Genomic DNA, 22,471 nt, shown 5'->3' on the forward strand with positions numbered 1-22,471 from the left:
TACATTGCCCCACAGTGCCAGTTACATTGCCCCACAGTGCCAGATACATTGCCCCACAGTGCCAGATACATTGCCCCACAGTGCCAGTTACATGCCCCACAGTGCCAGATACATGCCCCACAGTGCCATACATGCCCCACAGTGCCAGATACATTGCCCCACAGTGCCAGATACATTGCCCCACAGTGCCAGTTACATTACCCCACAGTGCCAGATACATGCCCCACAGTGCCAGTTACATGCCCCACAGTGCCAGTTACATTGCCCCACAGTGCCAGTTACATTGCCCCACAGTGCCAGATACATTGCCCCACAGTGCCAGTTACATGCCCCATAGTGCCAGACCCCACTCAGTGCCAGTTACATGCCCCATTTGGTGCCAGATACATGCCCCACTGTGCCGCCGGACCCCCCCCCGTCACTTACCGGCCGCTTGTAAGTTGTTGCTATGTGAGGGGAGGAGAGCGCAGCGCCTCTCCTTCCCCTCACCGCTCCAGGTCTCCGGCGGCTGTCTGGCGCCGGTTCGCTAGCCAATCAGAGCTCGCGGACCGGCAGCCAATCAGGAGCCGGTCCGCAAGCTCTGATTGGCTAACGCCGGAGACCGGACACAGCAGCGCTGCTGGCAGCGCTGCTAGTGCTGGCAGCGGTGGTGAGGTGAGGGAGAGACGCTGCGCTCTCCTCCCCTCACATTTAGGGTTAATGGGGGCGAGTGGGGCATGATGCCCTGGACGCCGGCGGCGCCCCCCTCTCCTGGGCCTGCCAAGGCGCCCAGGGCACATGCCCCACTCGCCCTACCCTAGATACGCCTCTGACCTTAACCCTCTCCTCTCACAGCCGAACCATAACCCTCCCCTCCCACAGCCGAACCCTAATTCTCGCCTCTCACAGCATAACCCTAAACCTCTCCTCTCACAGCCTAACCCTCTCCTCCCACAGCCTAACTCTAACTCTCTCCTCTCACAGCCTAACCCTAGCACTCTCCTCCCACAGCCTAACCCTAACCCTCTCCTCTCACAGCCTAACCCTAACCCTCCCCTCCCACAGCCGAACCCTAATCCTCGCCTCTCACAGCCTATCCCTAAACCTCTCCTCTCACAGCCTAACCCTAACCCTCTTCTCCCACAGCCTAACTCTAACTCTCTCCTCTCACAGCCTAACCCTAGTCCTCTCCTCCCACGGCCTAACCCTCTCCTCCCACAGCCTAACCCTAACCCTCTCCTCCCACAGCCTAACCCTAACCCTCTCCTCCCACAGCCTAACCCTAACCCTCTCCTCCCTCAGCCTAACCCTAACCCTCACCTCTCACAGTCTAACCTTAACCCTCCCCTTCCACAGCCGAACCCTAATCCTCGCCTCTCACAGCCTATCCCTAAACCTCTCCTCTCACAGCCTAACCCTAACCCTCTTCTCCCACAGCCTAACTCTAACTCTCTCCTCTCACAGCCTAACCCTAACACTGCCCTCCCACAACCGAACCCTAACCCTCTCCTCTCACAGCCTAACCCTAACCCATTCCTCTCACAGCCGAACCCTAACCCACTCCTCTCACAGCCTAACCCTCTCCTCTCACAGCTGAACCCTAACCCTCTCCTCTCACAGCCTAACCCTAACCCTCCCCTCCCACAGCCGAACCCTAACCCTCTCCTCTCACAGCCTAACCCTAACCCTCCCCTCCCACAGCTGAACCCTAACCCTATCCTCTCACAGCCTAACCCTCCCCTCCCACAGCCGAACCCTAACCCTCGCCTCTCACAGCCTAACCCTAAACCTCTCCACTCACAGCCTAACCTTAACCCTCTCCTCCCACAGCCTAACCCTAACTCTCTCCTCCCACAGCCTAACCCTAGCCCTCTCCTCCCACAGCCTAATCCTAACCCTCTCCTCTCACAGCCTAACCCTAACCCTCTCCTCCCACAGCCTAACCCTAACTCTCTCCTCTCACAGCCTAACCCTAGCCCTCTCCTCTCACAGCCTAACCCTAGCCCTCTCCTCCCACAGCCTAATCCTAACCCTCTCCTCTCACAGCCTAACCCTAACCCTCTCCTCTCATAGCTGAACCCTAACCCTCGCCTCTCACAGCTGAACCCTAACCCTCGCCTCTCACAGCCTAACATTAATAAATACGGCGCGTAGTGCATTTAGCAAGATGCTCTTTTTTTATTACACAGCACATGTAGATGTATGACCTATTCAGAGTCGACTTTTTGTGGTTTGTTTGTGAAGAAACATTGTAAAACATTTTCTTCTTTTCAGTCCACAAATGAAATGCATAAATCTGCTAACGTACAAATATCACTTGAAAGTACTGATTAGATTGTAGCATATTCAAGCCACTTCTTCATTAACTTGAACTTTTCTCATTAAAACGCTGCTTGTTTGACATGTATTAATGTGTATAATAAATGAAGGACAGAGAAGATTGGGACTGACTACATATCAAGCTGAGCTGGCACTAAACACCAGATCCCACATAGAGAGCCCAAGCATCACAATTGTATATGTGTCCAAAGTAAAAATAAAACGAGTTTAATGATGTCACAGTGGGCGCCATCATTCTTTTTAACAACTATGTTAATTGGCAGACAGTACTTTAGTGGGGTCCAAGTACACTGCGTGTAATGGCTGCAGCCCATAACATTTTATTAAAATCACGAGGAAGAAGCTATTCCTGAGCAGCCCATGTTCGTTGCCCAGACAGCCCACTTATGCACATACTGTAGGCACAGCAGCCGTTCAGAAGAACTCCAGAATGCCGGGCTGGGCTTGAATTTAAGTATCTAAACATTTTTTTACTGCATTGGTTTATTTGTGGTTAGAGGCCAAAATGTCCTGCTGAAAATGGAGCCTGAGATCTGACTTTCTCTGTAAGTTGCCTGTTGGGAGCATTTCCAAGTATTGTATGCATAATCTTTACCCTTGCAATCAGTGGCGGAACTAGAGAATGGTGGGCCCAGATGCAACAATATGCATTGGGTCTCTTATACACATTACATCAAGCAGTAGAGCCCCTTATACACATTATGTCACATAGGAGAGCTCCTTATACATGTTATGTCACACAGAAGATTGCACCTATACACATTGGAGGTCATTCCGAGTTGTTCGCTCACAAGCGGATTTCAGCAGATTTGCTCATGCTAAGCCGCCGCCTACTGGGAGTGAATCTTAGCATCTTAAAATTGCGAACGATGTATTCGCAATATTGCGATTACACACCTCGTAGCAGTTTCTGAGTAGCTTCAGACTTACTCGGCATCTGCGATCATTTCAGTGCTTGTCGTTCCTGGTTTGACGTCACAAACACACCCAGCGTTCGCCCAGACACTCCCCCGTTTCTCCGGCCACTCCTGCGTTTTTTCCGGAAACGGTAGCATTTTTTCCCACACGCCCATAAAACGGCCTGTTTCCGCCCAGTAACACCCATTTCCTGTCAATCACATTACGATTGCCAGAACGATGAAAAAGCCGTGAGTAAAAATCCTAAGTGCATAGCAAATTTACTTGGCGCAGTCGCAGTGTGGACATTGCGCATGCGCATTAAGCGGAAAATCGCTGCGATGCGAAGATTTTTACCGAGCGAACAACTCGGAATGAGGGCCATTATGTCACATACTGTAGGTGAGCTCTTTATACATGTTACGTCACACAGTAGAGCCCCTTATTCACGTTATGCCAGTGTCTACCTGATGCGCACTCCAACATTTACTACCAGGTATGTGAGTGGACTATGATAGATAGATAGATAGATAGATAGATAGATAGATAGATAGATAGATAGATACACACACACACACACACACACACAGTAAAACACACACACGGCAAAACACATATACACACACACCTACAGCTAAACACACATTGCATAACAAAACACATACAAATGCACAGCAAAACACATATACACACACCCATAGCAAAACACACACAGCTAAACACACACATAGCAAAACACATACAGTACACACACACATGGCAAAACACACACGCTCACAGTTAAATACACATAGGAAATCATATATACACACACACCCATAGCACAATATACACATACTCTGATATTTGCAAGTTTTGTTTTTTCAAAACATACTTTGCACCTCTTGGCTGGTTCTCTCTGGCTCCGGCAAAGCTCTTCAGGGCAACTGCTAAGGGCTGGTTAGGGATGGACATCAAATCGCAATGGTTTGCAACCATCAATGTTTTTGATGCAATGGTAGTGGTTTTACCATTTGATGGTGGCGTTCCGATGTTTGCTGCCATCTAATTGTAAACATTTGATGGTGTAGCGATGGCCCCACCCCAAGTCCCATCCACGGCCACCATATTGCAGAGGGTTGCACAAGAGCCAACATGACTATTTTTGTGCCAGGGTAATCATATGATATTTTTCTTCTATCAAATTCTTTTGATGCGATGGTCAGTTACCATTAGGTCATGATGGTCAGTTACCAGTTTATGGTGTGCTTCTGATGTCCATCCCTAGTGCCGATGTCTCCAGAATACACACACACACTGCTCATGTGACTCTCCTTCCTCCATCCCCCTTCTCACTGCATGTAGCAGTGGGCCAATACAGACTGCTCAGCTGTCAGAAAACTGAGAGCTGCAGCGGTGGGGTGCCAAGTTGAAGGGTGTTGAGATCACTCTTCTCCATCGTTTCCAGTTGGGAGCATTTCCAAGTATACATAATCTTCACCCTTGCAGTTGTCATTAAAATATCTGGTCTGGTCAGTGGCGGAACTAGAGAATGGTGGGCCCTGGTGCAACAATATGCATTGGGCCCGTCTACCATATTAAAAATAGGGACAATGCGCGCCACCCAAAAAATTGTGCTTTGTCTCATTTAGAAAGGGTGTTGCCACACAACAGTACTTCTTATACACGTTACGTCACACAGTAGAGCTCCTTATTCACATTACACCGCACAGTAGTGCCCCTTATACGCGATATGTCACACAGCAGTGCTCCTTATACACCTTACATCACACAGCAATGCTCCTTATTCACATTACACCACACAGTAGTGTTCCTTATACACGTTACGTCACACAGTAGTGCCCTTATACAGGTTACGTCACAAAAGAGCTCCTTATTCACTGTCACAACTGAGGGCCTGAGCTGACGGGAGGCAGCCTCAGTTGTAGGGGCTGAGATGTACCGGAACCTGGGAGGTTGTATCAGACCCCTGGACATGTAAGTAACATGATGAATAACTGCCCGAAGGCGTGACCACGACAACTTGAATAAAAGTCAATGATGTTTATTTATGACAACTCCGCAACACAGCAGCAGTAAAAGGAAACATAAAAGTCAACAGAGGATAAATACAGTTCCTGGGTACTACAGGGTGGCAAGGGCCACAGGCACTGGTAGTGTGAGATAGTTCTTATAATCTTCTAGTTGGAAAGTCCTTACCAGGCCTGACTGTAGCAATGGAGAGAACCCAGGATCGTACCAGCTGGTGTTCCAGGAAAGGCTGGGCTGCTGAAGATAAAACGGCTGCTGTGGATACTGGCTGGAACCAGACTGTTGTTGGTACGGAGTGGATACTGGCTGGAACCAGTTAAATAATAAACGAACTTGAGAGCGATGAAATAATAATGAAGTTTGGAGTTTGAAAGCGGTGAAATTATAATGCCGGTGATAAATGACAAACTGCAGAAAAGGGGTACCGGCACTTTAAGGAGAGCTGACCTCTGCTGGAAGCTGGATGCTGAAAGCAGGTAGATCTGTAGCTGGAAGCTGGTGAATCCAAATGGATCGGAGAGTCAGGCTACACCGCAGATGGAATGCTGGTGCGGGTCTCTGTAGTGGAAGGATTGACACAGGAGCTGGAACCTGGAAGACAATCACAGGAGAGAGACAAACTGGAACTAGGTTTGACAACCAAAGCACTGACGCCTTCCTTGCTCAGGCACAGCATATTTATACCTGCAGCAAGGAAGGGGTTGGCTAGGCAATTATGCAAATCAACAATACAGACAGCAGATTGGTGGAAATGATCAGATGACAAAATCCAAGATGGCTGCGCCCATGCAGACACTTGGAGGGAAGTTTGGTTTGTAATCCATGTGAGAATTGAAGCAGCAATGGCGGCGCCGGCCACAGGAGACAGGAGACGCCAGACTGATGAATGCACATCCAAACCACGCGGGCACAGCGGAGGCCGCGGCTGACGTAATCGCCACTCTGACACTTTGCATGCAGAAACTCAGGGACGGCGGCGGAGGCCGCGGGAGACGCCATGCCAGATGTAATATGGCGTTTACTGTGACCGCGTCTCAGAGAGACAGGAGAGGATGCAGGAATGTAAACATCAGGAAAACAGATGGGATCCGGTCCTGGAGCGCTGAGCCAGCCTTAGGAGGCATCTGATGGGTAAGAAATGGCGTCCAGATACCCGGATCGTGACAGCACCCCCCGCTTTAGGAGTGGCCCCAGGACACTTCTTTGGCTTTTGAGGAAACTTGGAATGGAATCTCCGGACCAAGGCAGGAGCATGGACATCAGAAGCATTGGTCCATGAACGTTCCTCAGGGCCGTAACCCTTCCAGTCAATAAGATACTGTAGTTGACCGTAACGGTGACGTGAGTCCAGGATCTTGGCCACTTCGTACTCAACGCCTCGTTGAGTTTGGACTTTCGGAGTTGGAGGAAGTGAGGAATGAAACCGATTCAAGATCAGCGGTTTCAACAGGGAAACATGGAATGTCCTGGGTATTTTTAAGAAGGGAGGCAACTGGAGTCTGTAAGCAACAGGGTTGATGACTTGTTCAATTTTAAAAGGACCAATGTAGCGAGGTGCAAACTTCATACAGGGAACTCTTAACCTCAAATTCTTCGTGGATAACCATACCCGATCACCCACCTTGAGAGCAGGAACTGCTCGACGCTTCTTATCCGCAAACTTCTTGTACCTGAACGATGCCTTGAGCAGAGCTGATCGTACGCTCTTCCAGATATTGGCAAACTGATGCAAGGTGATATCCACTGCGGGAACAGAAGTTGCTGGAAGCGGTTGGAACTCAGGGACTTTAGGGTGGAATCCAAAGTTAGTGAAGAATGGTGTTGAAGCAGATGAAGAATGATACTGGTTGTTATGACAGAACTCGGCCCAGGGAAGTAATTGAACCCAGTCATCTTGAGAGGAGGACACATAGATGCGGAGGAAGGCCTCCAAGTCCTGATTCACCCTCTCAGTTTGACCATTGGTCTGAGGATGGTAAGTCGTGGAAAACTTTAGCTTGACTTGGAGGACTTGACATAAACTTTGCCAGAATTTGGCTGTGAATTGAACTCCTCGGCCTGAGATAATTTCCTCAGGAAGACCGTGGAGTCGGAAGATCTCTTGTATGAATACTTGAGCCAACTTGGAAGCTGACGGAAGACCGGTGAGAGGAATGAAGTGTGCCATCTTGGTGAACCGGTCAACTACCACCCAGATGGTATTGAACTTGTTGCACATGGGTAAATCTGTAATAAAATCCATCGACAGATGGGTCCATGGTCGACGGGGAACAGATAGTGGAACCAGTTGCCCCGCAGGCGACTGGCGGGATACCTTATGTTGAGCACACTTTGGGCAAGATGCAATAAACTCCAAGACGTCCTTTTTCAGAGTTGGCCACCAATAGGACCTAGAGATAAACTCCAGGGTTTTTTGGATACCTGTATGTCCGGCAAAACGGGAAGCATGGGCCCAATGCATGAGCTTCTTCCTTAGCATCGGCTTCACAAAACTTTTCCCTGATGGGGGCGTAGAGTCCATCCCTACCGTGGAGAATGCCAACGGATTTATAATAGGATGCTTGTCTGAAGACTCTGACTCATTTTCTTGCTCCCATGAGCGGGAAAGGGCATCGGCCTTGCGATTCTGAGAGCCCGGACAGAACTGGAGTTTAAAGTCGAACCTGGAAAAGAAAAGTGCCCATCTGGCCTGACGAGGATTGAGACATTGTGCGCCTTTCAGATATAAAAGGTTCTTGTGGTCTGTAAGTATGGTGATTGAATGAGAAGCTCCCTCTAACAGATATCTCCACTCCACTAGAGCGAGCTTGATGGCTAGCAACTCCTGGTCGCCAATGGCATAGTTGCGCTCCGCTGGGGAGAACTTCCGGGAGAAGAAACTGCAAGGATGTAAATGGCCATCTTTAGCCCTCTGAGATAACACCGCTCCTACTCCAACGGAGGAGGCATCCACCTCTAAGATGAAAGGAGAGTCGATGTCAGGCTGTTTCAGAACAGGCGCAGAGATGAACCTTTGCTTTAAAAGATGAAAGGCTTGCATGGCTTCTTCAGACCACTTGGACGGGTTAGCACCCTTCTTAGTGAAAGCAGTAATAGGCGCCACAATGGTGGAAAAGTCTCGTATAAACTTTCGGTAATAATTGGCGAACCCTAAGAACCTCTGGACCCCTTTGAGGGTTAAGGGAACCTGCCAATTCTGGATTGCTTGTAGTTTCTCAGGATCCATCTCTAGTCCGGAACCGGACACAATGTACCCTAGAAACGGAATGGACTTGACTTCAAAGACGCATTTCTCTAATTTGCAATAGAGATGATTGACACGGAGACGGGACAGAACCTCTTTTACCCAAAAACGATGTTCCTCTAAATCGTTGGCAAAAATGAGGATATCATCTAGATAGACTACGACATGACGGTATAGAATGTCTCTGAAGATCTCATTGACAAAATGCTGGAAGACAGCTGGAGCATTGCTCAATCCGAAGGGCATGACGAGGTACTCATAATGTCCGTCACGGGTGTTAAAGGCGGTCTTCCACTCGTCACCCTCATGGATCCGGATGAGATTGTATGCACCTCTCAAGTCCAGCTTTGTAAAGATGGTAGCTCCGCAAACTCTGTCAAATAGCTCAGTAATCAGGGGTAAAGGATAGCGGTTCTTGATGGTAATGTCGTTCAAACCTCTGTAGTCGATGCACGGCCGCAGACCACCATCTTTCTTCTTTACAAAAAAGAAGCCTGCGCCGGCTAGAGAAGAAGAAGGTCGAATGAACCCCTTTGCTAGGTTCTCTTTAATGTATTCCTCCATAGAATGCGTCTCAGGCAGAGACAACGGATACGTTCGGCCTCGAGGTGGAACCTTCCCTGGAACGAGATCAATCGGGCAGTCCCATTCTCTATGAGGAGGAAGGATATCAGCAGAAGCTTTACTGAACACATCCGTGAAATCTTGATATGGAGGAGGTGAAACATCAGACGACCTGGGGGAGGAAGAACAGACAGGCAAAACTTTAAACAAACATGTCTCAGCACAGGAGGAACCCCATGCCAGGATTTGCGTAGTCGTCCAATCAATTGTAGGATTGTGAAGACGGAGCCATGGAAGGCCCAGGACCACAGGATGTGTGGCTCTTGGAATCACTAAAAAAGAAATAAGTTCGGAATGAAGAACTCCCACTCTCAGACGAACTGGTAGAGTCCTTAAAGAAATAACTACATCAAAAATTTTGCTGCCATCCACGGCAGTTAAGGAAATGGACGAAGGAAGTCTCTCGGTGGGTAGGGACCACCGTTTAACATAGGCTTCGGTAATAAAGTTCCCAGCTGCTCCGGAATCAAGGAGGGCAATGACGTTCCGATAACGTTGAGCAACTTGAAGCGAGACTGGGAGATTACAATCTTGAAGAGATGGAGAGGAGATCATTACTCCTAGCCGGCCCTCTCCTTGGCGAGCTAGGATTTGGAGTCCCGGACGTTTGGGACAGGCATTAATGGTGTGAAACGGAGCTGCACAATAAAGACAGAGAGACTCGGAGAGACGTCTTCGGCGCTCAGCAGGAGTTAAACGGGAACGGCCAATTTGCATGGGCTCATCTTTAGTTGGTGACAGTTGGCGAGAAGGAGGAGCAGAAGATTTTGGAGCAGATGATCTTCCACGTTCAGTTGCTCTCTCTCTGAAACGTAAATCAACTTTTGTGCAGAGTGAGATTAGCTCATCTAACTTAGAGGGTAAGTCTCTGGTAGCTAACTCATCTTTAATACGCTCAGATAAGCCATGCCAGAATGCAGCATACAGGGCCTCGTCGTTCCATGCCAGTTCGGATGCCAGGATCTGGAACTGTATAAGATATTGTCCTACAGTACGTGATCCCTGGCGTAAACGGAGAATCTCAGACGAAGCTGAAGTTACCCGGCCAGGCTCGTCGAAGATGCGCCTGAATGTTGACACGAATGCAGTGTAGGAAGATAGCAGGGTGTCGGACCTCTCCCATAACGGTGATGCCCAATCAAGGGCTGAGCCACTGAGAAGAGAGATAATGTAGGCAATTTTTGTACGGTCACTGGGAAAATTGCCAGGTTGTAGCTCAAACTGAATCTCACACTGGTTGAGAAATCCCCTGCAGAATCTTGGAGATCCGTCAAATTTTGCTGGCGTTGGAAGATGAAGACGTGGAGCAGAAATGGGTAAGGTGGGTGGGGTTATAGCTGGAGTCACTGTGGTTGACGCACCGGACGCGCCTGATCCACGGAGGGTTGTCTGAATCCCATCCAGCCGAGTAGAGAGATCCTGGAGACAGCGGATGATGTGGCCCTGTGCAGCCTCCTGATGTTCAAGTCGGGCTGCCAGTTCTTGCATCGGCCTGGCCGCTTGATCCTGGTCTCCGGCTGGATTCATTAGGTCAGTGCTTACTGTCACAACTGAGGGCCTGAGCTGACGGGAGGCAGCCTCAGTTGTAGGGGCTGAGATGTACCGGAACCTGGGAGGTTGTATCAGACCCCTGGACATGTAAGTAACATGATTAATAACTGCCCGAAGGCGTGACCACGACAACTTGAATAAAAGTCAATGATGTTTATTTATGACAACTCCGCAACACAGCAGCAGTAAAAGGAAACATAAAAGTCAACAGAGGATAAATACAATTCCTGGGTACTACAGGGTGGCAAGGGCCACAGGCACTGGTAGTGTGAGATAGTTCTTATAATCTTCTAGTTGGAAAGTCCTTACCAGGCCTGACTGTAGCAATGGAGAGAACCCAGGATCGTACCAGCTGGTGTTCCAGGAAAGGCTGGGCTGCTGAAGATAAAACGGCTGCTGTGGATACTGACTGGAACCAGACTGTTGTTGGTACGGAGTGGATACTGGCTGGAACCAGTTAAATAATAAACGAACTTGAGAGCGATGAAATAATAATGAAGTTTGGAGTTTGAGAGCGGTGAAATTATAATGCCGGTGATAAATGACAAACTGCAGAAAAGGGGTACCGGCACTTTAAGGAGAGCTGACCTCTGCTGGAAGCTGGATGCTGAAAGCAGGTAGATCTGTAGCTGGAAGCTGGTGAATCCAAATGGATCGGAGAGTCAGGCTACACCGCAGATGGAATGCTGGTGCGGGTCTCTGTAGTGGAAGGATTGACACAGGAGCTGGAACCTGGAAGACAATCACAGGAGAGAGACAAACTGGAACTAGGTTTGACAACCAAAGCACTGACGCCTTCCTTGCTCAGGCACAGCATATTTATACCTGCAGCAAGGAAGGGGTTGGCTAGGCAATTATGCAAATCAACAATACAGACAGCAGATTGGTGGAAATGATCAGATGACAAAATCCAAGATGGCTGCGCCCATGCAGACACTTGGGAGGGAAGTTTGGTTTGTAATCCATGTGAGAATTGAAGCAGCAATGGCGGCGCCGGCCACAGGAGACAGGAGACGCCAGACTGATGAATGCACATCCAAACCACGCGGGCACAGCGGAGGCCGCGGCTGACGTAATCGCCACTCTGACACTTTGCATGCAGAAACTCAGGGACGGCGGCGGAGGCCGCGGGAGACGCCATGCCAGATGTAATATGGCGTTTACTGTGACCGCGTCTCAGAGAGACAGGAGAGGATGCAGGAATGTAAACATCAGGAAAACAGATGGGATCCGGTCCTGGAGCGCTGAGCCAGCCTTAGGAGGCATCTGATGGGTAAGAAATGGCGTCCAGATACCCGGATCGTGACATTCACATTACACTGCAGAGTAGTGCCCCTTATACACAATATGTCACACAGTATTGTTTCTTATACATGTTACGTCATACAGCAGTGCTCCTTATTCACATTACACTGCACAGCAGTGCTCCTTATACACGTTACATCACACGCAGTGCTCCTTATACACATTATGCCACACAGTAGTGTTCCTTATACACGTTACATCACACAGCAGTGCTCCTTATACACATTATGCCACACAGTAGTGCTCCTTATACATGTTACCTAACACACAGCAGTGCTCTTTATACACTTTACATCACACAGCAGTGTTCCTTATACACGTTACGTCACACGGCAGTGCTACTTATACACATTACACCACACAGTAGTGCTCCTTATACATGTTACCTAACACACAGTAGTACTTCTTATACACGTTATGTCACACAGCAATGCTCCATATACACGTTACACCATACAGTAGTGCTCCTTATACATGTGACCCAACACATAGTAGTGCTCCTTGTACACATTGCATCACACAGCAGTGCTCCTTATACATGCTCCTTATATACATTATGCCACACAGTAGTGCTCCTTCTACATGTTACCTAAAAAACAGCAGTGCTCCTTATACACTGTCACAACTGAGGGCCTGAGCTGACGGGAGGCAGCCTCAGTTGTAGGGGCTGAGATGTACCGGAACCTGGGAGGTTGTATCAGACCCCTGGACATGTAAGTAACATGAATAATAACTGCCCGAAGGCGTGACCACGACAACTTGGATAAAAGTCAATGATGTTTATTATGACAACTCCGCAACACAGCAGCAGTAAAAGAAAACGTAAAAGTCAGCAAAGAATAAATACAGTTCCTGGGTACTACAGGATGGCAGGAGCCACAGGGCACTGGTAGTGTGAGATAGTTCTTATGATCTTCTAGATGGAAAGTCCTTACCAGGCCCGACTGTAGCAATGGAGATAACCCAGGATTGTGCCAGCTGGTGTTCCAGGAAAAGCTGGGTTGCTGAAGATAAAACAGCTGCTGTGGATACTGGCTGGAACCAGACTGTTGTTAGCACGGAGTGGATACTGGCTGGAACCAGTTAAATAATAAATGAACTTGGGAGCGATGAAATATGAACTGAAATGTAGAACTTGAGAGCGGAGAAATAATAATACCGGTGGAGAGTGGTAAAGTGTAGAAAGGACACCGGCCCTTTAAGGGAAGCTGTACTCTGCTGGAAGCTGAGCTGGAAGCAGGTAATGTTGTAGCTGGAAACAGATGAATCCACAATGGATTGGAGAGTCAGGCTACACCGCAGGTGGAATGCTGGTGTGGGTCTCTATGGTGGAAGTCTTGAGACAGGAGCTGGAACCTGGAAGACAATCACAGGAGAGAGACAAACAGGAACTAGGTTTGACAACCAAAGCACTGACGCCTTCCTTGCTCAGGCACAGTGTATTTATACCTGCAGCAAGGAAGGGATTGGCTAGGCAATTATGCAGATTATCAATACTGAGAACAGATTGGTGGAAATGATCAGCTGACAGAATCCAAGATGGCTGCGCCCATGCAGACACTTGGAGGGAAGTTTGGTTTGTAATCCATGTGGTAATGAAAACAGTAATGGCGGCGCCGGCCACCGGAGACAGGAGGCGCCAGGCTGACAGATGCACATCCAACCACGCGGACACAGCGGAGGCCGCGGCTGACGTAATCGCCACTCAGACACTCTGCATGCAGAAGTTCAGGGACGGCGGCGGAGGCCGCGGGAGACACCATGCCAGGTGTAATATGGCATTTACTGTGACAGCGTCCCAGAGTGACAGGAGAGGATACAGGAATGTACACATCAGGATAATAGATGGGATCCGGTCCTGGAGCGCTGAGCCAGCCTTAGGAGGCATCTGATGGGTAAGAAATGGCGTCCAGATACCCGGATCGTGACAGCACCCCCCCCTTTAGGAGTGGCCCCAGGACACTTCTTTGGCTTTTGAGGAAACTTGGAATGGAATCTCCGGACCAAGGCAGGAGCATGGACATCAGAAGCATTGGTCCATGAACGTTCCTCAGGAACATAACCCTTCCAGTCAATAAGATATTGTAGTTGACCGTAACGGTGACGTGAGTCCAGGATCTTGGCCACTTCATACTCAACGCCTCGTTGAGTTTGGACTTTCGGAGTTGGAGGAAGTGAGGAATGAAACCGATTCAAGATCAGCGGTTTCAACAGGGAAACATGGAATGTCCTGGGTATTTTTAAGAAGGGAGGCAACTGGAGTCTGTAAGCAACAGGATTGATGACTTGTTCAATCTTGAAAGGACCGATATAGCGAGGTGCAAACTTCATACTGGGAACTCTTAACCTCAAATTCTTCGTGGATAACCATACCCGATCACCCACCTTGAGAGCAGGAACTGCTCGACGCTTCTTATCCGCAAACTTCTTGTACCTGAACGATGCCTTGAGCAGAGCTGATCGTACGCTCTTCCAGATATTGGCAAACTGATGCAAGGTGATATCCACTGCGGGAACAGAAGTTGCTGGAAGCGGTTGGAACTCAGGGACTTTAGGGTGGAATCCAAAGTTAGTGAAGAATGGTGTTGAAGCAGATGAAGAATGATACTGGTTGTTATGACAGAACTCGGCCCAGGGAAGTAATTGAACCCAGTCATCTTGAGAGGAGGACACATAGATGCGGAGGAAGGCCTCCAAGTCCTGATTCACCCTCTCGGTTTGACCATTGGTCTGAGGATGGTAAGCCGTGGAAAACTTTAGCTTGACTTGGAGGACTTGACATAAACTTCGCCAGAATTTGGCTGTGAATTGAACTCCTCGATCTGAGATAATTTCTTCAGGAAGACCGTGGAGTCGGAAGATCTCTTGTATGAATACTTGAGCCAACTTGGAAGCTGACGGAAGACCGGTGAGAGGAATGAAGTGTGCCATCTTGGTGAACCGGTCAACTACCACCCAGATGGTATTGAACTTGTTGCACATGGGTAAGTCTGTAATGAAATCCATCGACAAGTGGGTCCATGGTCGACGGGGAACGGATAGTGGAACCAGTTGCCCCGCAGGCGACTGGCGGGATACTTTATGTTGGGCACACTTTGGGCAAGATGCAATAAACTCCAAGACGTCCTTTTTCAGAGTTGGCCACCAATAGGACCTAGAGATAAACTCCAGGGTTTTTTGGATACCTGTATGTCCGGCAAAACGGGAAGCATGGGCCCAATGCATGAGCTTCTTCCTTAGCATCGGCTTCACAAAACTTTTCCCTGATGGGGGCGTAGAGTCCATCCCTACCGTGGAGAATGCCAACGGATTTATAATAGGATGCTTGTCTGAAGACTCTGACTCATTTTCTTGCTCCCATGAGCGGGAAAGGGCATCGGCCTTGCGATTCTGAGAGCCCGGACAGAACTGGAGTTTAAAGTCGAACCTGGAAAAGAAAAGTGCCCATCTGGCCTGACGAGGGTTGAGACATTGTGCGCCCTTCAGGTATAAAAGGTTCTTGTGGTCTGTAAGTATGGTGATTGAATGAGAAGCTCCCTCCAACAGATACCTCCACTCTTCTAGAGCGAGCTTGATGGCTAGCAACTCCTGGTCGCCAATGGCATAGTTGCGCTCAGCTGGGGAGAACTTCCGGGAGAAGAAACTGCAAGGGTGTAAATGGCCATCTTTAGCCCTCTGAGATAACACCGCTCCTACTCCAACGGAGGAGGCATCCACCTCTAAGATGAAAGGAGAGTCGATGTCAGGCTGTTTCAGAACAGGCGCAGAGATGAACCTTTGTTTTAAAAGATGAAATGCTTGCATGGCTTCTTCAGACTACTTGGACGGGTTAGCACCCTTCTTAGTGAAAGCAGTAATAGGTGCCACAATGGTGGAAAAGTCTCGTATAAACTTTCGGTAATAGTTGGCGAACCCTAAGAACCTCTGGACCCCTTTGAGGGTTAAGGGTACCGGCCAATTTTGGATTGCTTGTAGTTTCTCAGGATCCATCTCTAGTCCGGAACCAGACACAATGTACCCTAGAAACGGAATGGACTTGACTTCAAAGACGCATTTTTCTAATTTGCAATAGAGATGATTGACACGGAGACGGGACAGAACCTCTTTAACCCAAAAACGATGTTCCTCTAAATCGTTGGCAAAAATGAGGATATCGTCTAGATAGACCACGACATGACGGTATAGAATGTCTCTGAAGATCTCATTGACAAAATGCTGGAAGACAGCTGGAGCATTGCTCAATCCGAAGGGCATGACGAGGTACTCATAATGTCCGTCACGGGTGTTAAAGGCGGTCTTCCACTCGTCACCCTCACGGATCCGGATGAGATTGTATGCACCTCGCAAGTCCAGCTTTGTAAAGATGGTAGCTCCGCTAACTCTGTCAAAGAGCTCAGTAATCAGGGGTAAAGGATAACGGTTCTTGATGGTAATGTCGTTCAAACCTCTGTAGTCGATGCACGGCCGCAGACCACCATCTTTCTTTTTTACAAAAAAGAAGCCTGCGCCGGCTGGGGAAGAAGAAGGTCGAATGAACCCCTTTGCTAGGTTCTCTTTAATGTATTCCTCCATAGAATGCGTCTCAGGCAGAGACAACGGATAAGTTCGGCCTCGAGGTGGAACCTTCCCTGGAACGAGATCAATCGGGCAGTCCCATTCTCTATGAGGAGGAAGGATATCAGCAGAAGCTTTACTGAACACATCCGTGAAATCTTGATATGGAGGAGGTGGAACATCAGACGACCTGGGGGAGGAAGAACAGACAGGCAATACTTTAAACAAACATGTCTCTGCACAGGAGGAACCCCATGCCAGGATTTGCGTAGTCGTCCAATCAATTGTAGGATTGTGAAGACGGAGCCATGGAAGGCCCAGGACCACAGGATGTGTGGCTCTTGGAATCACTAAAAGTGAAATAAGTTCGGAATGAAGAACTCCCACTCTCAGACGAACTGGTAGAGTCCTTAGAGCAATAACAGTATCAAAAATTTTACTGCCATCCACGGCAGTTAAGGAAAAGGAGGAAGGAAGTCTCTCGGTGGGTAGGGACCACCGTTTAACATAGGCTTCAGTAATAAAGTTCCCAGCTGCTCCGGAATCAAGGAGGGCAATGACGTTCCGATAACGTTGAGCAACTTGAAGCGAGACTGGGAGATTACAATCATGAGGAGATGGAGAGGAGATCATTACTCCTAGCCGGCCCTCTCCTGGGCGAGCTAGGGTTTGGAGTTTTCCCGGACGTTCGGGACAGGCATTGATGGTGTGAGACGGAGCTGCACAGTAAAGACAAAGAGACTCAGAGAGACGTCTTCGGCGCTCAGCAGGAGTTAAACGGGAACGGCCAATTTGCATGGGCTCATCTTTAGATGGTGACAGTTGACGAGGAGGAGGAGCAGAAGATTTTGGAGCAGATGATCTTCCACGCTCAGTTGCTCTCTCTCTGAGAGGGCCTCGTCGTTCCATGCCAGTTCGGATGCCAGGATCTGGAACTGTATCAGATATTGTCCTACAGTACGTGACCCCTGGCGTAAACGGAGAATCTCGGATGAAGCTGAGGTTACCCGGCCTGGCTCGTCGAAGATGCGCCTGAATGTTGACACGAATGCAGTGTAAGAAGATAGCAGGGTGTCGGACCTCTCCCATAACGGTGATGCCCAGTCAAGGGCGGAGCCACTGAGAAGAGAGATGATGTAGGCAATTTTTGTACGGTCACTGGGAAAATTGCCAGGTTGTAGCTCAAACTGAATCTCACACTGGTTGAGAAATCCCCTGCAGAATCTTGGAGATCCGTCAAATTTTGCTGGCGTTGGAAGATGAAGACGTGGAGCAGAAATGGGTAAGGTGGGTGGGGTTATAGCTGGAGTCACTGTGGTTGACGCACCAGACGCGCCTGATCCACGGAGAGTTGTCTGAATCCCATCCAGCCGAGTAGAGAGATCCTGGAGACAGCGGATGATGTGGCCATGTGCAGCCTCCTGATGTTCTAGTCGGGCTGCCAGTTCTTGCATCGGCCTGGCCGCTTGATCCTGGTCTCCGGCTGGATTCATTAGGTCAGTGCTTACTGTCACAACTGAGGGCCTGAGCTGACGGGAGGCAGCCTCAGTTGTAGGGGCTGAGATGTACCGGAACCTGGGAGGTTGTATCAGACCCCTGGACATGTAAGTAACATGAATAATAACTGCCCGAAGGCGTGACCACGACAACTTGGATAAAAGTCAATGATGTTTATTATGACAACTCCGCAACACAGCAGCAGTAAAAGAAAACGTAAAAGTCAGCAAAGAATAAATACAGTTCCTGGGTACTACAGGATGGCAGGTGCCACAGGGCACTGGTAGTGTGAGATAGTTCTTATGATCTTCTAGATGGAAAGTCCTTACCAGGCCCGACTGTAGCAATGGAGATAACCCAGGATTGTGCCAGCTGGTGTTCCAGGAAAAGCTGGGTTGCTGAAGATAAAACAGCTGCTGTGGATACTGGCTGGAACCAGACTGTTGTTAGCACGGAGTGGATACTGGCTGGAACCAGTTAAATAATAAATGAACTTGGGAGCGATGAAATATGAACTGAAATGTAGAACTTGAGAGCGGAGAAATAATAATACCGGTGGAGAGTGGTAAAGTGTAGAAAGGACACCGGCCCTTTAAGGGAAGCTGTACTCTGCTGGAAGCTGAGCTGGAAGCAGGTAATGTTGTAGCTGGAAACAGATGAATCCACAATGGATTGGAGAGTCAGGCTACACCGCAGGTGGAATGCTGGTGCGGGTCTCTATGGTGGAAGTCTTGAGACAGGAGCTGGAACCTGGAAGACAATCACAGGAGAGAGACAAACAGGAACTAGGTTTGACAACCAAAGCACTGACGCCTTCCTTGCTCAGGCACAGTGTATTTATACCTGCAGCAAGGAAGGGATTGGCTAGGCAATTATGCAGATTATCAATACTGAGAACAGATTGGTGGAAATGATCAGCTGACAGAATCCAAGATGGCTGCGCCCAAGCAGACACTTGGAGGGAAGTTTGGTTTGTAATCCATGTGGTAATGAAAACAGTAATGGCGGCGCCGGCCACCGGAGACAGGAGGCGCCAGGCTGACAGATGCACATCCAACCACGCGGACACAGCGGAGGCCGCGGCTGACGTAATCGCCACTCAGACACTCTGCATGCAGAAGTTCAGGGACGGCGGCGGAGGCCGCGGGAGACGCCATGCCAGGTGTAATATGGCGTTTACTGTGACAGCGTCCCAGAGTGACAGGAGAGGATACAGGAATGTACACATCAGGATAATAGATGGGATCCGGTCCTGGAGCGCTGAGCCAGCCTTAGGAGGCATCTGATGGGTAAGAAATGGCGTCCAGATACCCGGATCGTGACATACACGTTATGTCACACAGTATTGCTCCTTATACACATTAAACCACACAGTAGTTCTACTTATTCAAGTTACGTAACACACAGCAGTGCTCCTTATACATGGTACATCACACAGTAGAGCTCCTTATTCACCTTACACCGCACAGTAGTGTCCCTTATACCCTGATATGTCACACAGTAGTGCTCCTTATACTAGAGATGAGCGCCTGAAATTTTTCGGGTTTTGTGTTTTGGTTTTGGGTTCGGTTCCGCGGCCGTGTTTTGGGTTCGAACGCGTTTTGGCAAAACCTCACCGAATTTTTTTTGTCGGATTCGGGTGTGTTTTGGATTCGGGTGTTTTTTTCAAAAAACACTAAAAAACAGCTTAAATCATAGAATTTGGGGGTCATTTTGATCCCAAAGTATTATTAACCTCAAAAACCATAATTTACACTCATTTTCAGTCTATTCTGAATACCTCACACCTCACAATATTATTTTTAGTCCTAAAATTTGCACCGAGGTCGCTGTGTGAGTAAGATAAGCGACCCTAGTGGCCGACACAAACACCGGGCCCATCTAGGAGTGGCACTGCAGTGTCACGCAGGATGTCCCTTCCAAAAAACCCTCCCCAAACAGCACATGACGCAAAGAAAAAAAGAGGCGCAATGAGGTAGCTGTGTGAGTAAGATTAGCGACCCTAGTGGCCGACACAAACACCGGGCCCATCTAGGAGTGGCACTGCAGTGTCACGCAGGATGGCCCTTCCAAAAAACCCTCCCCAAACAGCACATGACGCAAAGAAAAAAAGAGGCGCAATGAGGTAGCTGTGTGAGTAAGATTAGCGACCCTAGTGGCCGACACAAACACCGGGCCCATCTAGGAGTGGCACTGCAGTGTCACGCAGGATGTCCCTTCCAAAAAACCCTCCCCAAACAGCACATGACGCAAAGAAAAAAAGAGGCGCAATGAGGTAGCTGTGTGAGTAAGATTAGCGACCCTAGTGGCCGACACAAACACCGGGCCCATCTAGGAGTGGCACTGCAGTGTCACGCAGGATGTCCCTTCCAAAAAACCCTCCCCAAACAGCACATGACGCAAAGAAAAAAAGAGGCGCAATGAGGTAGCTGTGTGAGTAAGATTAGCGACCCTAGTGGCCGACACAAACACCGGGCCCATTTAGGAGTGGCACTGCAGTGTCACGCAGGATGTCCCTTCCAAAAAACCCTCCCCAATCAGCACATGATGCAAAGAAAAAGAAAAGAAAAAATAGGTGCAAGATGGAATTGTCCTTGGGCCCTCCCACCCACCCTTATGTTGTATAAACAAAACAGGACATGCACACTTTAACCAACCCATCATTTCAGTGACAGGGTCTGCCACACGACTGTGACTGATATGACGGGTTGGTTTGGACCCCCCCCAAAAAAGAAGCAATTAATCTCTCCTTGCACAAACTGGCTCTACAGAGGCAAGATGTCCACCTCATCATCACCCTCCGATATATCACCGTGTACATCCCCCTCCTCACAGATTATCAATTCGTCCCCACTGGAATCCACCATCTCAGCTCCCTGTGTACTTTGTGGAGGCAATTGCTGCTGGTCAATGTCTCCGCGGAGGAATTGATTATAATTCATTTTAATGAACATCATCTTCTCCACATTTTCTGGATGTAACCTCGTACGCCGATTGCTGACAAGGTGAGCGGCGGCACTAAACACTCTTTCGGAGTACACACTTGTGGGAGGGCAACTTAGGTAGAATAAAGCCAGTTTGTGCAAGCGCCTCCAAATTGCCTCTTTTTCCTGCCAGTATAAGTACGGACTGTGTGACGTGCCTACTTGGATGCGGTCACTCATATAATCCTCCACCATTCTATCAATGTTGAGAGAATCATATGCAGTGACAGTAGACGACATGTCCGTAATCGTTGTCAGGTCCTTCAGTCCGGACCAGATGTCAGCATCAGCAGTCGCTCCAGACTGCCCTGCATCACCGCCAGCGGGTGGGCTCGGAATTCTGAGCCTTTTCCTCGCACCCCCAGTTGCGGGAGAATGTGAAGGAGGAGATGTTGACAGGTCGCGTTCCGCTTGACTTGACAATTTTGTCACCAGCAGGTCTTTCAACCCCAGCAGACTTGTGTCTGCCGGAAAGAGAGATCCAAGGTAGGCTTTAAATCTAGGATCGAGCACGGTGGCCAAAATGTAGTGCTCTGATTTCAACAGATTGACCACCCGTGAATCCTTGTTAAGCGAATTAAGGGCTCCATCCACAAGTCCCACATGCCTAGCGGAATCGCTCCGTGTTAGCTCCTCCTTCAATGTCTCCAGCTTCTTCTGCAAAAGCCTGATGAGGGGAATGACCTGACTCAGGCTGGCAGTGTCTGAACTGACTTCACGTGTGGCAAGTTCAAAGGGCATCAGAACCTTGCACAACGTTGAAATCATTCTCCACTGCGCTTGAGACAGGTGCATTCCACCTACTATATCGTGCTCAATTGTATAGGCTTGAATGGCCTTTTGCTGCTCCTCCAACCTCTGAAGCATATAGAGGGTTGAATTCCACCTCGTTACCACTTCTTGCTTCAGATGATGGCAGGGCAGGTTCAGTAGTTTTTGGTGGTGCTCCAGTCTTCTGTACGTGGTGCCTGTACGCCGAAAGTGTCCCGCAATTCTTCTGGCCACCGACAGCATCTCTTGCACGCCCCTGTCGTTTTTTAAAAAATTCTGTACCACCAAATTCAAGGTATGTGCAAAACATGGGACGTGCTGGAATTTGCCCATATTTAATGCACACACAATATTGCTGGCGTTGTCCGATGCCACAAATCCACAGGAGAGTCCAATTGGGGTAAGCCATTCCGCGATGATCTTCCTCAGTTGCCGTAAGAGGTTTTCAGCTGTGTGCGTATTCTGGAAAGCGGTGATACAAAGCGTAGCCTGCCTAGGAAAGAGTTGGCGTTTGCGAGATGCTGCTACTGGTGCCGCCGCTGCTGTTCTTGCGGCGGGAGTCCATACATCTACCCAGTGGGCTGTCACAGTCATATAGTCCTGACCCTGCCCTGCTCCACTTGTCCACATGTCCGTGGTTAAGTGGACATTGGGTACAGCTGCATTTTTTAGGACACTGGTGACTCTTTTTCTG

Source organism: Pseudophryne corroboree, chromosome 2 (genome assembly GCF_028390025.1).
Source record: "Pseudophryne corroboree isolate aPseCor3 chromosome 2, aPseCor3.hap2, whole genome shotgun sequence".
Lineage (NCBI taxonomy): Eukaryota > Metazoa > Chordata > Amphibia > Anura > Myobatrachidae > Pseudophryne > Pseudophryne corroboree.